The following is a 17705-nucleotide window of genomic DNA, read 5'->3' as shown; positions in this document are numbered from 1 at the left end:
CATGGCTAGCTGCTCAGGGAAATAAGAATAAACAAGAGACCGTTCAATATGTCAACGAATAGCTTTCAAGCTCTTGAAAATAAACCTTTCTCTAGGTTCTCAATAGTATTCTCTCCTCTAGCTCTAGCAAGCAGCATTTCAGATAACTGAAAATAGACCACCTCAGGATAAAGAAATAACGTGGTCTACTTGAGGGTCCGCTGCCTTCCCAGGTCAATCAGGGAGAGAGAAAGCCTCCTCACCTTCCTGCTCCCCAATAGCCCTGACACTTAAAATGCCCACCCAGCTCTTCATAAATAGAGGGGAGAAATAGCAGGCATTTGCTAAGTGCTCATTATGCCAGGTACCGGGCTCAGCGCTTTACATGCATTACATTATTTATTGCACAATAAACCAATGAAGTGGGGGTTTTACCCCCCCTTTTTTTATAAATCAGCTAAAGAACTGGAGTAGAGAGAAAATAAAATCAAGTAACTTACCTTGGCTCTCACAGCCGAGAGGGAGTGAAGCTGGGCTTGTCACTCGGGTCTGTCTGACTCAGCTGGTGCTCTTAACTCACGGGAAAGTCACACTGTCTTCAAGTCTCTGAAGGGCTGTCATATGGAAGAGAGGGTAGGTGTGTTCTGAGTAGCTCCAAAGAGAAGGATTTGACTGTTAGTTGGGAATTATGCTTTCATTGGATGTACTGCAAATTCCCCAAACAACATGTGTATGCATGTCCAACTCTATAGGGAAAAGAACATTATAAGAAGAGCAAACGGAACTGCCTTGCGTTAGGTGCCGTCCTGAAGGATCTGCGGAATCAGAGAGAAGAGGAGGAATACGGAAGAACTGCAAATGGGCAGCATCCCAATTTTCTTAAATAAGGAAACTAAAGACCAGTATACTGTAAACTCCAGAGCTGTGAGCTTGATGTCAATCCTCGGAGAGATTCTGCTGCAGATTATGAAGCAGGTAATTTATAAGCACTTAGGACATAAGTGGTGAGAGAAAGCACCTAGAGGAACTAGCAGAACTGTACAAATTAGACCAGACTCCCAGACTTGCAGCTCCCTCAAACCAAAGAATTAGGGGACTGGCGGTGGGGTGGTTGGGTTTTTATTTTTCCAAGTCAAGGCATTAGGAAGAAAAACAGCCAATCCAAAATTGTCATTTCATAAGAAAGGGCACTCTTTAAACTCCAAAAGAGCAGGGCATAATCTCAGAACAAAGGGTGGTCCTTTAAATGAAATAGATTTTGCTTTACAAAACCCTGACTACACAGTCCGCAGGTTTTCTCGGTGCACCGTGGACTCCTGCACTTGTTCAAAGGACTTGCTTTAGGGAATCACTCAAAGTTAAAATATCAACATAGATAAGATCAGATACCTGTAGGGTAGGAAGTCTTTCTGGCTCGAAGAGAGAAGAATAGAGGTTGACCTTAGTCTAGAGAGGACATTAGCGTAGATAAAGAATATATCCACAGGCGCTGGGCGGGAGACAAATAACAGTTGCCAAATGCAGCTCTGAGCCCTGCCCAGGCAGACTTGGCCAACACGTGTGACCTATGCTACCCGTTGGACCACACGACCCTCTGGTAGGACTAAGCGCCTGATGCCATTAAGCACTTGGACCACACACCAGCTCCTGACACTGAAAGCAACTTTCAGGCTGTTACTTGTCTTCCCAGGGAGCATTCCGAAAGGCAGGTGAATTCAAAACTAGCACAGTACTATTGCCAGAGAGGGGAGTTCTACCAAGACCTAGAAGGAGACTGCTAACCTTGATCCTGTCCCGTTTAACATTTTTATCAATGGAGAAAATATGAACGTGGATGAAATTCTTACATGATATTTTCTAGGACTGAGAAGAACTCTATGATCAAATTGGGAAGTAGGTATACATTTATTTTAAATATTTATTTATACAAGAGCCAGGGTACAGGCCAGATGCATGGGAGGGTGAGAAGATTCACCAGAGACAGAGCGGGGAACAGAACAGGCAGACTGACGAAACACACTACTGAGGGGAGCAGCAGGCAAGACAGGAGAGGTCTGCTCACCATGTGGGTTGCTCTGAGGCCGGCAGGGATCGAGCTGGCACTGCAGAGGCTGCGGACAGCTTCACAGCACTGCACTCAACCACCTGCGCCACCAGGGAGGCCCAGTAGGTATACATTTTAAGTGGTTTACTATGTGGCTTGCTGCATTTGGTAATTTTCTCTCCTATTCTGTGTTGCCTGTACACCATGTTCCTGCCATTTTTGCTCCTCATGGAAAACGCTTGGTGAGCATATACTAACAATGAGCTCTGCACCGAAAGAGTGGATAGGGTCTTCCATCCAGACTCTCAGCATTCCTCTCAATCCTGCCAGATAGCCAGTGTTGGTGTATACACTGCCTGGATCAGAAAAGAGGCCAAACTGATGTCCTCATAGTTGCGAATTGGCCCCATGTCCAGAAGTTTAAATTGGAGTTAAACCACATTTGTGGACATTGACCTTTGTTTCTGAAGGAGAAAGTGACACATAGGCGGTACCTGCCATCCTCTCTCACTCTGCATTCTCTTCGCGTGGCTTCTCTTCTCTTTTGCTCTGTATCAGTGGCCCTCTGGGAGCACTATTAAAATGCTGAAGCAGATTTGGGGAAGAGGGCTGCACTTATGAAGAATCAGACTCAGTCAGGTCTGCGTGAAGCCAAGGAATCTGCATTTTCACCCAAGATGTTGTCAAACACCCTAGAATTTAAGAACCACTGACTTAGGGGGTTGTAGATTGTAATTTTAACATCAAGTGAGCCTGGGCTCCCATGTCGGCACTTGGCTACTTCGCCTCAGTTTTCTAGTCTGTAAAACAGGGATAATATCAGTAACTGCCTCCCAGCTCACTCACTGTTTTGAACAAACAAACAAAGAAAATGGGTCAAGTGTCTGGCACCTAGTGGAACGAAGCTCCGTGATGTCTCCTGGCCCTGCTTATTTGTGGGCCTTGCTGCATGCCTTCTCTGTGTTCGACTCTGCCAACTGCTCACTCTTTCTAGGTCTGGTAGTCAAACTCCCCAAGCAAGAGACTCTCATCAGTCCAAATGTAGTCAGCACTGTGCTTTATTGAGCAAAGTTCTCATCCCGGGTGCCCTGGTAGGCCGCTTGCCAATCTGTAGAGCGACTGCTCTTGGATCAGATGCCCTCTGCTGGCTCAGTCGGCTATTGCCAGGGGGAAGCAGGGTCACGTGGTACCAAACATAGCCACCTATTCATAAGAAGCTGCTACTTCCCTCAGCTAGGGTCTGTGCATGGAAACTCCTTAGAAGGGGCCCGTGGGTGTGGCAGGAATTCTGAGGCTTAGCCCGTCCAGTACACCTAGGCTTCTCATTTATCCAGCCTGCCAAAGGAATGAAGTGTTCAAGTTCACTGAAGTCTCTATTGAATTCCGACTTTTCATCTCCATCAGGCCAGGAACACTCGTTCAAAAAAAAACTAGACCACAGTCAAGGAGGGAAAAAAAAAAAAAAAAAAAACCTTAACCCTAAAATGAGACGGTCTGTTTCTAGCACATTTTTAAGTTTTCAAAGCACTTTCGCATCTATTTCCTCCTTGTAGAGTTTGTAAACTGGCAGCCACAGTCTGCCTCCAGACAGCAGACGGATTTTATTTGACCCATACAATGTTTTTAACTTTTTTTTAATTGGTTGCCAACATTTAAAAGTCAGGAGATTTCACATTAAAAAAAAAAAACACTTTCTGGCTTCTCTGGGAAAAACTGAAAGGCTTGGGTCCTCCTGCTCACAGGGCAACAGCCAGCTGGAGCTGAGGAAGTGGTTCCCCGTTCACAGGGCTCACCAGTTTCCTCCCGTGCCCACCGGACACCTTCACTTTTTCACAGTGACTTGCTGGCCCTTGTAGGCATTTGAAGCCTCATTTTAACTCAAGGAGTCCGTAGAGAAGGCAGTGACGAGCACAGGTTCTGGAACTCGAACTGCCTAGTTAGAATCCCAGCTCTGCCCCTTTACTGGCTTTGGAATCCTGGGCAAGTGATTTAACCTTTCTGAGTCTGCCACCTCATCTATAAAGCGGGGCTGACAATCACAATGCCTACCTCCTACGGCTGTTAGATACAACGACATTGGCAAGACATCGGCAAACTACTTAGAATAATACCTGGCACATGGCAAGCGCTAAATAAGTACTCATTTCTTTCATTGCCCACAATTCCATATCTGCCTTTCTGACATCCAAAAGATGCTGAGAACTGAAATTTTGCAAGCTCATTTGGTGGCAAAGTGGGGCAGGAGTTGATGGGAGGCGACTCAGTTATCCCATTTAGAAATATCAGTGTGCTTCATCACAGAATACTGCCCTAGATCCCATTAAGAGTGTCATAGAATATACATTATTGGTACCATCCTGCTGTTTTAAAATTCAAAAATTCACAACTCCAAACCCCATCTAGCTCCAGTGGTTTCAGGTAAGGGATTGTGGACCTATATTAGTAATCTGTATGCCCACTTGACAGATGGGAAAACTGAGCTCCAGAGTACCAAGCAACCGACCCAAAGACCCACAGTTTGGAAGCAGAAATTTGGACCCTTAGGCCCGAAGCCCATAGTGCCTAGTCCTGTGGTATGTGTCAGGCCTGCCATAGGCATGTTGATGCAGGACCCTGGTGGCTACGAGCCAGAGTGCCCTGAAGAATGCCACCATTTATTGAGAGTGACATTCTTGCAACTCTTTGCATTAATCTTCACCACACACCGTTGGGCTAGAATCCAGATAGGGATTACTGGCTTCATTTTACAGAGGAGGAAACTGAGGTCCAGAGAAGAGAAGTGGCCTGCTCAAAATCACAGAGCAAAAGACAGGCGGAGCTGGAACTAGAAACCAAATTCTGTGCTTTTTCTTCTTAAACCCCGAGATCGGTCCAAAAAAGACATATGCTGAAATTTCCACAGACTGACCCCCACTCTCTGCAGATAATCCTAAAATTTTCAACATACCTGATGAAAGGAGAGTGTCCCAAGATCTCAGCAAATACAAAAATGAGACAGCGTGTCTGGGTGGACCTCATCCTCCCCAGTACCATAGGCAGCAATGTACAGACACCATCCAGTCAGAAGCCAGGGAGGGGAGATTTCTCAAATCCCAAGAAAAATCACAGAGACCCTACTGTTTGCTCTTCTCTGTTGATTTTAAAGAAGTTGACATTTACTTATGCCAAAGGCCAAAAGAAATGAAAAATCTACTGGAAAAAGGAATTTCATCAGTTATGAAGCAATATCTTAAAGAAACCTTTGCACAGTATCAGTTCCCTTATTTGAAATGCAGAAAATAGAGCACTGCTGTTTCATATTGTTAGCGCATCAGAGACCTGGGGAGGCAAAGAGTGTCCCTGGGACCTCTTGGCAGCCCCCTGCCTCAGCACAGGGGACCTTTCTGACACTGCCACCAACTTAAGCATGTTGGAGACGAGAAGGCAGGCCATGCAGAACCCAGGTAGACGTGTCTGTTCCAAGCTCATGGCTTGAGTTCCTCCTACCAACAAATCTGCACTTTGATCACACACCCACAGCGACCCAGATCTTTGAATTCAGCAATTCTTTCTCAGGTTTCAGCGAGGCATTGGCAGCCTGAGCTATTTTGGGACACTTTCTCTGCTGTGGATGCCACTTTTGGATTACGGCAGGATCATGCTAAGGACCTGGAGCTCTCCGTCCTGGACCCGTTTTCGGGTTTGCTCGCTCTCTCTCTGTCTCTGGGCTGGTTGTTTGGAGGACAGTCGTTCTTGCCAAGCTAATCCCAGGAGCCTGACTACCTTGCTGGGCCACAGGCTCCAAGAGGCAGTGTGGCTGCCAGCACCCTCCCGGTAAGGGGCACAGAGGCACCCGGCAGCCTGGAAGGACGAAGATGTCCTACGGGGTGGTCTGAGTTTGGAGATGGACTGAAAAGGGGAGGGAAGGGGCAACACCGTTCCCCAAACATCTCGTTCTCACAATCATCACTTCCTAATCTGATGCAACTGACTCGGCAGGCGTTCTGGAGCCTGAGGTCTCCATCTTCCTGTCCTAAAATCCTCTGCACCTGTAAGTACTGGGGTTCATTGCTGCTCATGCTGTCTTTTGGGGAGGGAGAAAGGTGGGCAGGGCCTGGGGAAGGTCATCAATATGTGACTCAGGTGTGGGCAGGCCCATGGCATTAGAAGAATTCCTGACAGCACCCCCCCCCCCGAGACTGCTTCTTAGTTAGAAAAATAAAAATGCCTGTGTTCTCTCCCAAGCCTGCAGCATATCAGAAACTCCACCTGTCGTTTGGGGTCTTCTGTTCCTAGGGCCGTGCACACCTTATTTCTCATGTTGGATTTAATGGGAGAAGCGTCCCTTTGCCATTTGAATTTTTTTAATGCAACCACAGCTACTATTATGGGCACAGCCCCTGCTGGCTTCTCCATCTTTTATGCAGCAATTTGCTGAAACAGTGAAAGATGTTGTAAGCAGGAGGGTGTAAATGAGAATCTAGAAACTCCTCCATGGTAAAAAAGGAAGAGCCGTGTGGTTTGGGTTCATTCTCAACGCAGTTAGAAATGCTGCCACAAAGGGGAGACTCCTTGCTGCCACGGCCAGGGAGCCCCCTTTCGCTGCCTTCTTATTTTAATGGAAAAAGAGGCTAAAATAGCTCCTGGCTCCCCAGGAAAGAAGCAATTCTGGTGCTTTTAAATACCACCTTCCTGAGAGACTGGGCATTGTCGCTGGCCTGGCTGTCAGTCCCTAAAGCAGCTCCAATGGCTGTTCCGAAGGGGACATTCAAGCCCTTCTCTTCTTTCTTTTGGGGACAGCCTTCAAAATAGCCCAGAATGACAGAGCCAAGCTCTGTTACCTACCCCCCTCCCCCAACGCCAAAACCAAATCTTTCTGAGGGTATAGAATTTGTTCGGAAGCCAGGATAAAGAATGTCTTTGATGGGTAGTCATTTAGAAAACCTTCCATGACCTGTACTCTTGTAATGACTTTCTGAGCCATGAATAAGAACAGCAGGTCCTGTACTTTGATTTTCACCATAGAATGAACATTGTGTGTAGCAGGGAAAAAGCCTAAGATGTTTATTAGACCCAGCCTGGTTACCTTCAGTTTCTCAAATTGGAGAAATAAGCAGCTTCTTATTTGTATTCTACTAAGTGTGCTGGGTCTGAAGAGGATTTGAGGACAACGGTAGTAATATCAATGCCGGAGAAATCAAAAAGGGCAATTTCCTTGTATCTGGTGGAGACTGGATTTGTTCTCAGGCTATATAGAAACTAGTCTAAGAATTTGTGTTTGCTTTGACTATTATCTCTTTGTGCGGTCTTTGGTAACTCGTGAAGTTTCTCAGCCCTCCTCCTTCGGTAAAGCTCTGACAAAATGCTGCTTGGATCACAGAAGTTCATTGTCCGGAGAACTTTTGTTGTCAAAGTATTGGGTGCAGGGAGGGAGATCGCCCTATGTGATAGCTTCCGTTCATTAGCAAAACAACCAGATTCTGGCTTAGCAGTAGCCTGAATTTTGTGTCTACCTTGTGATATGCCAGGAGTATTAAGAACATGCCCTTACCTTTCCAAATCTATTCCTATCCGCTCCCAAAGGCTTGAAAATTCTTAAGTACATGGTTCCTTTGACTCAGCACTTTGGTAGCAGTTAAAATGACAACCTCTGGGGGTTGGGGGGGGGTCAAACTGTTCAACCTCATCTGGATACATCCCATCCTACAGCAGATTCTGATAGAGGGGAGCAGAAAGAGGAAGAACATGAGATCACTGTCGATACAAAGATGAAGCTCAGAGCAGGAGTCTGGAGGGTGGACCCCAATCAAGAGCAAAAGTACCATGAGGCTCCGCTGGCAGAAAGGGAGGGTCCCATTCTCGCTAAAGTGAGGTATGAGGCAACTCACTGAAACTTATGGCTTTGGGAATAAGACAAGAACCACTTAATGGAACTGGGGTACAAGGAGGAGAAATAATCCCATCTATTGGAGGCGCACAGACAGAGTTCCCTGCAACCTCCCCAACCCCCATCAGGCTAATTACCTGAGCCAGAGTCACTGAACTGATGCTCTCAAAAATAGTAAGTACAAGGAATCAAAGAGATCGAATACTCTGTCATCTCACCACCGTGGCATTTCTCCAGCCCAGGACGGTAGGTCAAAGGTGGGGTGCACATAGAGATTTAGACTTCAAGACCTGCTCCCAACTTTTCCATTTTGGGGGGCTATCATCAAAGTCAGACCTGAGGGATTAATAGTAGATATGTTAGCTCATCTTGTTCATCAAGAGCTGTAAGGTGCAAAGAGGGGTCACCCGTGCAGAACTACAGGCCAAGGGGAACGCATCCCCACATCTCTATGCAGTCTCCTTCCTAGGGTCTAGTGGACAAGGTTTTGGAGTCAGACTACCTGAGCTGAAATTCTGGCTCTGCCATTCATTAGTAGTGCAACCCTGGGCAAGTCACACAACATACCTGAGTTTCATCTGTAAAATGGTCACGACCATAGGAGGCTCTACTAGACACTGATGTGAAGATAATGAGATGTCTCTCAAGCCCAGCATAGTGCCTGGTATGAAGGAAGTGCTTAATAAAAATCAGCAAGGATTCAGATTCCCAGATCTCTGCGTTAAGTGTCACCATGGGAGAGTGGATTATGGCAGCAGATGGTGGTGCTCACTGCAGGTCTAACACCACCATGGTTTCCGAAGCTCATCATTGCCTTCATTTAAAGTAGCTATCTCGTCCTTTTCCTCCCAAACTCATTAGATGAGAGTGCTCCCAAGCCTTTCCTTCCACTATGCAGGCATCCACTCCAACCCCCAGCTAAATAAATATAGGATTGGCTGCTAAGGTTTCATGAAATCTAGTCCCAGTTTTCCCTACCACAGACTGAGTTTTGAGACCCATTCCCTGGTGGGGAAATGGAATCATTTCTGGGAAGGTGGGGTCCAGACGGTGCAGCTCCTGAACTACAAACAAAAGGAGAGGCGTCCCACGGGAAACTGTACCTTCTGCTTCCTGTGAAGCTCACTGCCTAGCTCATTACCCAGCCAAGGCCACTCCCACTGTAGCTCCCGACATGGTGGCTGCTGCCCCACTGCTGTTCTCCTACTCCAGTACCCCCCTGTCTCCCTTCCTCAGGATACGCCCTTGTTTGGGCCCCAGGGTGCTGCAACTTCCATTGGCTTTCCTTTGTTTCCTCTTTCCCTTCACCCCCCAACACTCTCCAGAGGAGACAGGACTCACTCTCTCTCTGAGGGGTGTGGTGACAGAAAGGAACTCTGCTTTCTGCGCAGGCATGCTCTCAGCGTGCTCTCTGTATTCTAGCCTGCCTGAGTCTCCGCTCAGGAGGGGGGCAGGGAGGAAGCATCTCGAGGCAGGCTCATGGTACCCCTCGAGTCGGAAGACAGGCGTCTCAAAGGCTAAGGGAGAGTGGTTTTCATACTATTTAAGTCAGGGAGCTAAGATGTATATTCTAGCTTCAATCTCCATAGATATGCAGAGTCTCTGGGCTTAGGAGTTCATCTCTGGAATCTGTACATTTGAAAAGCTCTCTGGAGCCTGCATGTTAAGAAAGAGCACACGCCATCTTGGGGGATGGGAACGGGGGTGGAGAGGAAAATCACAGGACTCTGATTCCTAAACTGAGCCTCTGCCTACATTCTGACTCTCGGGAGCTCATGTAAGTGCCTTCTAAGACCTGACCTTTTGTCCAGCAGCAGCTCTTGGGCTGCTTCACAAAGACCCTGAGCTCTTTGAAATATCTGGACTGAAGCCCTAAAATGCTGACGCTGCCAGTCTGAGTTACACAACGGACAGAGAGCGCTTATCTAGAAGTGCTTTGAGCTGGTGGCAACTATAGAAGACCATGGTTGGGTAATAAGCAGGATTTGACTCTCAGTCCTGCCCTGTTATCATCTGGGGGACCTTGGGCAATGTCCTCTGTCTTTCTGATGTGTTTCTTCATCTGTAGAATAGGGTAGTAATGATACTTCTCTCCGTGTCATTCACAGGAATTGTGAGTTATTTTATGCAAAGTGTTTTCATCCATGCCTGGCGCACATGAGGCACTCGGCAAACGTCTGTTCTTATTGTTACTCTCAACAGTGTATATATACAGGGGCTGGCTAAAATATCATGTGGGATAAATGAGTGCACGCATGTAAAGTGCTCAGAACCGCATGGGTGTGGTTCCAGGGATTTAACAGAGAGATCAGTAGACATCCTTGGGGCTTCAGAGGAGACCAAGGCCATCCTGGATAAATAGTTCTGGAGGAGGAGTCGGTCAAGGGGCTGCAGAAGTTCAGAAGGAAGATGGCAGTTTGGGGGTTCGTACATACAGATGGTATCTAAAACTCTCGTGCCTAACTTGTTGCTATAGATTTACAGGATTATGGGATTTGGTTATGGGACCTGCTGGTTCTAATTAGAGCTTTAGGACTCCTAGGAGACTGACTGTGGTTCACAAAGACTGGGCCTTTGGAAATGCTGTGCTGAATATCATCCTGGCTCCATAGCATTCGGACAACTGGGGGCTCGGTTACTTGCACTGAATGCTCTAGTGATCAGTGTATAGCTGTGGTGTTTGTCCTTTCTGTCTCAAATCCCCAATCATTAATTTATTAGATTTCATTAGAAGACTGTTTCCTGCTAACGATGTCAAAAGCTGCAGCGAGTATCATTTTCCTGACTCGCGGCCCCTGTGTGGACATGAATTCATGCTGGCCAGCGAGGGAAAGTGTCCCACATGTTGATTCGGAGGGACAGGGATGAGGGTTCTGGGAGGACTGAGAAGAGTATCTTCTTATCCCACGCCAGGGTCCCCCACCACCCATTTTCTTCTGTGCTGGGGCTCACCTGGCTTTGACCCTAGCGCTTGCCCTGGAGGGCTAAATGGGAGAAAAGTTGTTTCATTCTGTCCCACAGGATCGCTTGGACCCTGCTGTTGTCTCAGCTCCCATCCCTGGGTCTGAGTTATTTCATGCAAAGTGTTCAGAACCTGGGTTCTGCCTGTATCACTCACTCTGCTTCCTGCTAGACACGTCCACTTGGATGTTCCACTAATCCCAAACCCAACATGCCTAAGCTGAATTTGTCACCTGTGTCCACTCATCCCCCTGCCAACAGATAATCTTGCATTCCCATCCACTTCACAGTAGCGCTGCAAACCCATGTGGGAACCCCAGGGTCACTGCCACCTTTTCCTTATCCTTGACTTCCATGACACCCAGCCCTGTTGTTTCCACCTGTTGACATGTCCCAGGAATGGTATCCTACTCTCCGCTCTCACTGCCACAGTCCTGTTCCAGAACCTTGAGATGGCCTCCCAATGGCTCCATCTGCAAGTAGACATCCAGCCCCTCCATACCCTGGAGCTCTAAGTACGGTCTTCTTGGTCTGTCATCCCCCACTTCATAAAAACCTTTGCTGGCTCCCTATTGCTCACACAACAAACTACAAAACTCTCAACTTGGCCAGCAAAGCCCTGAATAAGCCGATCCCAAGCCCCTTTTCCATCTCGAACCCCACCATCATTGCCCTACCCTCCAGAACAGGAACGTTCATGCGAATACTGTTCCCTCCACTTGGAATGTCCTTCCCTTCACTCCACTGCTCATCCTGGCAAAACCCTCACGATCTAGGTCCAATGTCCTTCATCTATGATGCCTGCTTAACTTCCCCAGAAGTTATCGGGTCCTTTGCCATCAGTGCCCCCCTGAAGTTACGATAGGCCTCAGCTATAGCACCCAAGGGACATGGTCGTTTTGTGTGCCTCAGTCCCTCCAGTGGGATGACAAGGTCTCCATGGGTTGCCTACAAACATTCTGGGTTCTCCTTTGTATTTTCGGTAATCCCTCCCCCCAGGCTTGGATACAGTAAGCTATTGGTTTTCTCATTTATAAATTGGAGATAAAAGCAATAGTTGCAACTTCCTGGAGTTGTAAAGGATTAGATGAGATAATATATATTATTTCTGTAGGTAATGAAGATGGTGCTGAAAAGAAGGAAAAACACTTAGCATCCATTTGGTGCTTTCTAAGTGCCTAAACTTTTTGCATGAATGAGAGTTTGCTAAAGAGATGAGTTAACCCTTGGGAAGTGGCTATGCTTGTGTGTGTGTATTATAAACACCAAATCATCATATAAATGACATGTGTGTAACACACACACCCACACAGTTTCTGGCACTTATTGGGAACTTGAGTTTTTCTTTTCCTCCCCCATCTTGCCTGATGAAGTCACCATTAGCCCTCCCTACCCATCCCCCCCAGGAGCAGGAAAGGGTGCGTGTAGAAGGGTCTCTGCACCATCGTCCCTGGTGACAGAGCGGTTAGTAGAAGACGCCCAGCTCTTGGACGGCCTTTCGATCTGAGTCTAAGCTGGATCTCCCGTTCACGTCATTTCTTTGGAGACGTGGCCTATGCTGTACCCCTGCATCAGGCCCCCATAAGCACCGGCCGGGTGACCTAATGAACCCACAGGCTGGACGTGGCAGTGGAGGTCCCCTTTTCTGCACCATCTGCACCATCAGCGGCTGCTGAGGCAGGTCCTGGCGCCGCAGCTCCCAGGTTCTCAGGAGCACAGACACAGCTGCAGCCGGAGCCACTGGTAGCAGCTCTTTAGGCAGCTGGGCATGGGGCACCAGGCCTGGAGGCCAAGGACCTGCACCACGGATCCAACTCTGCCACCAACTGGCCAGGTGACTTCCCAATTGCCTGAACCTCAGGGTCCTCATGGGCAAATGCTACCCCTCAGGATGGTCCTAGGAGGCATGGCATGGCAGCTGTGAAAACTCTTTGCCAGAAGGCCGTGCAGAAGCGAGGTGCTGCTGATTTCAAGGGCTGGGGCTTTACTCGGTGGGAAACATTCAGGAAGTGGGGGTGGAAGGAGAGAGCAGGGGCTTGCGTATCCAGGACAGATGGGAGCCTATATTTGTTGTCCTCCTGCTTAGCAGCATTAGTGATTCAAGCTGGTGCTGGCTGTGGAACACTCTGTCCTTTGGGCTCCTCGGGGACAAGAGAGGTTGCAGAGCAGCAAGGCTGAAGCCAGAGCACAATACAGTGACAAATAGAGTGATAGCAATGAGGCACCACGCACCCAGGTTCATATACATGCATTCACACTCCTGAGGGCCCCCAACGCTGCCGCGCACCAGCAGCTGGAGCTAATTACAGACAGACAGACATCTCCTTCTCTGGCTCTTTTCTCCAAACTGTCAACCCTCCCTCCCCCCACCCGCCCTTGGGGATTGCCTGAGCTCTCAGAAGGGGTGTTGCTGGCGCCACACTTAAGTGCCTAAAAAGAACACGGGGGGTGGGGTGGGATACAGGAGTGTAGGAAGTCACCATGTGGCTCCCTGTCTTGTGGGGGTGGGTAGCGGGAGAGAGCTGGCTGGGATACAGATGCAGCTTTGTGTTAACAGATGTGCTCTCCTGGCAAGAGAGAACCCAGGCACTCAGCCCCTCCCTTCTCCTTCATCTGAATCCACCCAGGGACCCCCTCTTAACCCTTCTCCCTCTTAAATCCCCAACTTCCTCTTCAAACTCTGTATCTGGCACAAAGCTCGATCAATGCTGAATGAATGGATGAATGAATGAATCCATGTACCCTCCCCACACCCATATGACTCCCAAATTCTATTCCCATAGCAAGACCATATTAACTCCAGGAGCCCTTTCCTCTGCTTTTCTCTCTATATATTCCCTTTGGGCAGTTTCAACTCTCACCTATATGCTCCCAACTCCCATATCTCTCTTTCCAGCCCAGAACGCGCCAGCTGCCTGCAAGTTTCTCATGCTCCTCAAATCCAGCATGCCCCACAGAAAGTTCTTCAGCAATGACTTCCCCAGGGAGCGTCTAGCAGTGCCCTGCTCTGTCTCGGGGTCGGGAAGTGAGGCCCTCTTCTACGCCCCCTAGCGGGACAGGAGCCCTGATCTCGTCTTGGTGCAGTTACAAGACAACTCCTAACCCCACTTTCTCTCTTCATGCCAGGACACCCGAGTCCTTCCCATGCCCCTCCTAACCATAACCCCTCACCCATAAAAAAAAAGCTAAATTGGAAACAAGGGGGTGTTAATTGCCCAAACTGGTCTTCTAAGAGTGGAACCAGACAAGATGTTGCAGCAAAGAGAAGTCCTTGAAAAGGGCCCAACATGTGCTGAGGAGTGATTCCTTCCCCCACACTCTCCCTCCTGACCTGGCTCTCCTTGCAATGCTTGGCTGTCTTGGTGGCCCCTTGCCATTCCTCATCCAGCATACACTCAGACACACATGTGTGCGTGCGCGCTCACACACACACACACACACACACACACACACACACACACAGCTTTTCCCTCACTTCCCAGCTCCATTTCTCTTCATTCTGGAAGCCTGTCCCCAGGCTCACTGCAAACCCCCAGGTAAATATTGAACCAAGATTGGTGGAAACTGGGAATTTTATTCCATCAGAGCAGTGCTGGAGTGAAGACCTGGAAAGTTTATAGAGAGTCCACACTCAAATTCTGTCCTGGCCTTGGCAAGGATAACAGCAAATAAAGCCCCCCTTTCCTTGAGGTCCTCCGTGATTTGGACAGCAGCCAAAGGAACGGGTTACAAACACAGTGGCCTTTGGTTTCTGACAACCTTGATTGGGCCTCAGAAGGCAGAATCCGAATGTCTTCCTTCCTATTCCCAGGGGGTCCTGAACGCCATATTCCAGGACAAGTGCGAGGTGTGATTATACCAACTGCGATATGGCCTCATCTAAGTATTTTCAGGTTCTAAGGAAAAGTGAAATCTTTATCAGCAATTTCAGTCTGTCACAAAAGGTGTGATTTAATTTATTTAAAGCACTCGTGTTTAATTTCAAAACTTTTCTTTCTTCATTTAGCAAATATATATTAAGCATTTCAAAGAGCCATAATCCATGGTTCCTGCCTTCAAACGGCTCCTGTTCTAATTGTGTGGGGGGTCGGGGGGACCTCTATACAGAAAGGTTAGCTGACAGTACAAAATGATGCCATGCCCCTTCCCAAGTCTCATGTGGCTGTTGCAATGCCCTGGGCAGTACTGGAATTTTCCACTCTATTACTACTGTCATCAGTGTTCCTCTCTTTCCCAATATAGGTTGGTAGTTAGCTGTATCTCTAGGGTGGCTGGGTTCATATCTAAGTTCTTCCATTCACTAGCTGTGTAAACTTGGCCAGGTTATTCAGCCTGTCTGAGTCTGGTGCTTCCTCTATAAAATGAGGTCAAAAATAGTACCTACTTCACAGAGTTATAGTGAGAATCACTTGAGTTCACACATACGGCATGCATAGAGTGATACCTGGCACATTGTAAATGCTCAATAAATTTCAATAAATGTTAGTGATTATTATTTTGCTCTATCTACTATCCTTTCTTAGTACCAGAGGTTATAATTCAAATTGGACTTTGAAAAGGAGCTCATAGATGTCTTAATTTGTTTATTTAATCAACAAATACATGTCGAGCACCTACAAGTCCCTGGGCTAAGCCCAGGTCATACAGGTAAATAAGACATGGCCCTTGCCTTTGGGACTAGAACATTCACCCCAATTAGTCCTGGGTTAACAGTGTCCTGAACCATGTGGAATAAGAATTCTCCCTGGACGAACATACCTTCCGTGCAGTTTTCATGGGATTACCATGGGTAAAATCTGGTTGAACATGAACACATAATCCAAAATTACAAAAGACACAATGAAGCCAGAAGCAACAGCAAAAAAAAATGAATGAGATCCTCAAATACTCAGATATTACAATGATGTAAGTCATAATATGGAATGAGCTTTAGGTGTATTAAAAAAGAAAAAAGAAGATTTTGAAAACTAGAAATAAGATAATAGTGGAAAATAGAGCATCATCTTTGTATAAATGGCAATGTTAAGGCTTAGTGAAAGAAGTGACCCCTGCAATGTGACAGTGCTAATAACGAGGGACCCAAGTAACGTGCTCAGTGTCTAGTTTTCTTTTGGCAGACTCCCTTACCCAGGCTATGGCACAATAGTCTCTGCCCTCAAGTAGCTCAAAATTCAGTAGAGACATGACGCCACACATATAAAAATAACCATTGGTATTCAGCTGTGTGGTTAAAATGACTGTGGTCTAGAATGGTAGGTCATGAGACTTGAGCAGGTCTTGGAAGGGCAGGAAAGAGGTAGACATGTGAGGAAAGGAGCTTATGATTAGTAAAAAGGGTAGAGGAGACTAGAAAGAGCCTGACCAATGTCGTGGAGGAAATGACCTTGCAGAGCGGTTGAGGGAACAATGAGTGGGTTTGGCCAGTGCACTGGATACATGTCAGAGCAGGACCCTGCCCTCACCAGGACGCTATGCTGGGTTTAATGCACTGCTGTTGTTGCCTTGAAAATTCTAATACTTTTTAAGCATAGGGTTCCACATTTTCATTTTGCACCAGGGCCCACAAATGATGTAACTGGTCCTAATAGAGAAAGGGAGGTATGGCTGGCAAGGCAGGAGCACTCAGGGAAAGGATTTTAATATCTGCTCAATAGGTAAAGAGGAATCACTGAATGTGTTTGAGTAGGAGAAGGCCAGGGTGACTGTGGCTTCAGAAAGTCACATCTGAACGGGGAATTGGGTACAGATTGATTACAGAAAGGTGAGATGGATTTGTTATGGATCTATTTCAATAAAGTGGCAGGGGTCTTGACTAGAACAGTGGCAAAAACTGTGGAGAAGACAAGGGACTTCATTTTATCCAGTCATCCATTCTAGGGGTGTTTCCTGAGTCCCGGCCCTGTGCTAGGCACTGTGCTAGGGGCTGAGACGCAGGGATGTACAAGACTCTGTTCCTGCTCTTGAGCTGCTCCCAGTAATGGAGACAGATAAGTAAACAGGCCATTGCAGCCCCATGCGCTAAGGGCTAGAATGAGATTAAATTTAGGGTGTTGTGGGATCCCAAAGAAGGGCACCTCACCCAGAGGGGGATGCAGAAAAGACTTCCAAGAAGATACCTGAACTGCATCTTAAATGTTGAGTAGAAATCCCCTCCATTCCCAAGGCTCAGAATGGCTCCCAGGAAAGGGAGGGGTATGTGTAGCACCAGGGAGCATCTACTATGTGCTAAGCATGGTCTTTTCGGCTGCAAATCCTTGTTCTCAGACCGGTAGGGAAAACATACCACTAAACAGAACATAACAAGTGTTATGGCAGAAATGTAGTGGGAGAGAAGAGTGGCAACCCCCCAGGTTGGGGAGGTCAGGAAGGCTCTTCCCCAGCAGTGTCATCCCAGCCACATGTAGAAGAGAAGCTGCCAGCTAGATAAAGAGAGGGAGGGCATGGAGGGTTGGGTGTTGGGAGAGATGTGTGCAAATGCACTGAGATAAAAAACTGTACTGTAAATGAGGCCCTATGATTCAATTACAGAATAAGCATAGAAAGCGCTTGGGGATATACGACCAAAGAGGCTTTAAACACCAAACTAAGGGGGTTGGAATTCATCATATAGAGCAGTGATTCTCAGTCTTGACTACATGTTGAATCACCTGGGGAGCTTGCAAAAACACTGGTGGCTAAATCCCATCCCTGGGGACTCTGATTGAATTAGCCTGTGGGGGAGGTATTGGAATTTGTAAAAGCTCCCCGAGTTTATTCTAATATACACTCAGGATTGACAACTATGGCTTTAGGGTGGGAGTTTTCAAATTTGAGCACTCATCAAAATCACCAGAAGGGCTTGTTAAACACAGATTG

Source organism: Talpa europaea (assembly GCF_964194135.1).
Source record: "Talpa europaea genome assembly, chromosome: X".
Lineage (NCBI taxonomy): Eukaryota > Metazoa > Chordata > Mammalia > Eulipotyphla > Talpidae > Talpa > Talpa europaea.
The sequence above is the reverse complement of the archived record's forward strand: the minus strand, read 5'-3'. Positions refer to the sequence as shown.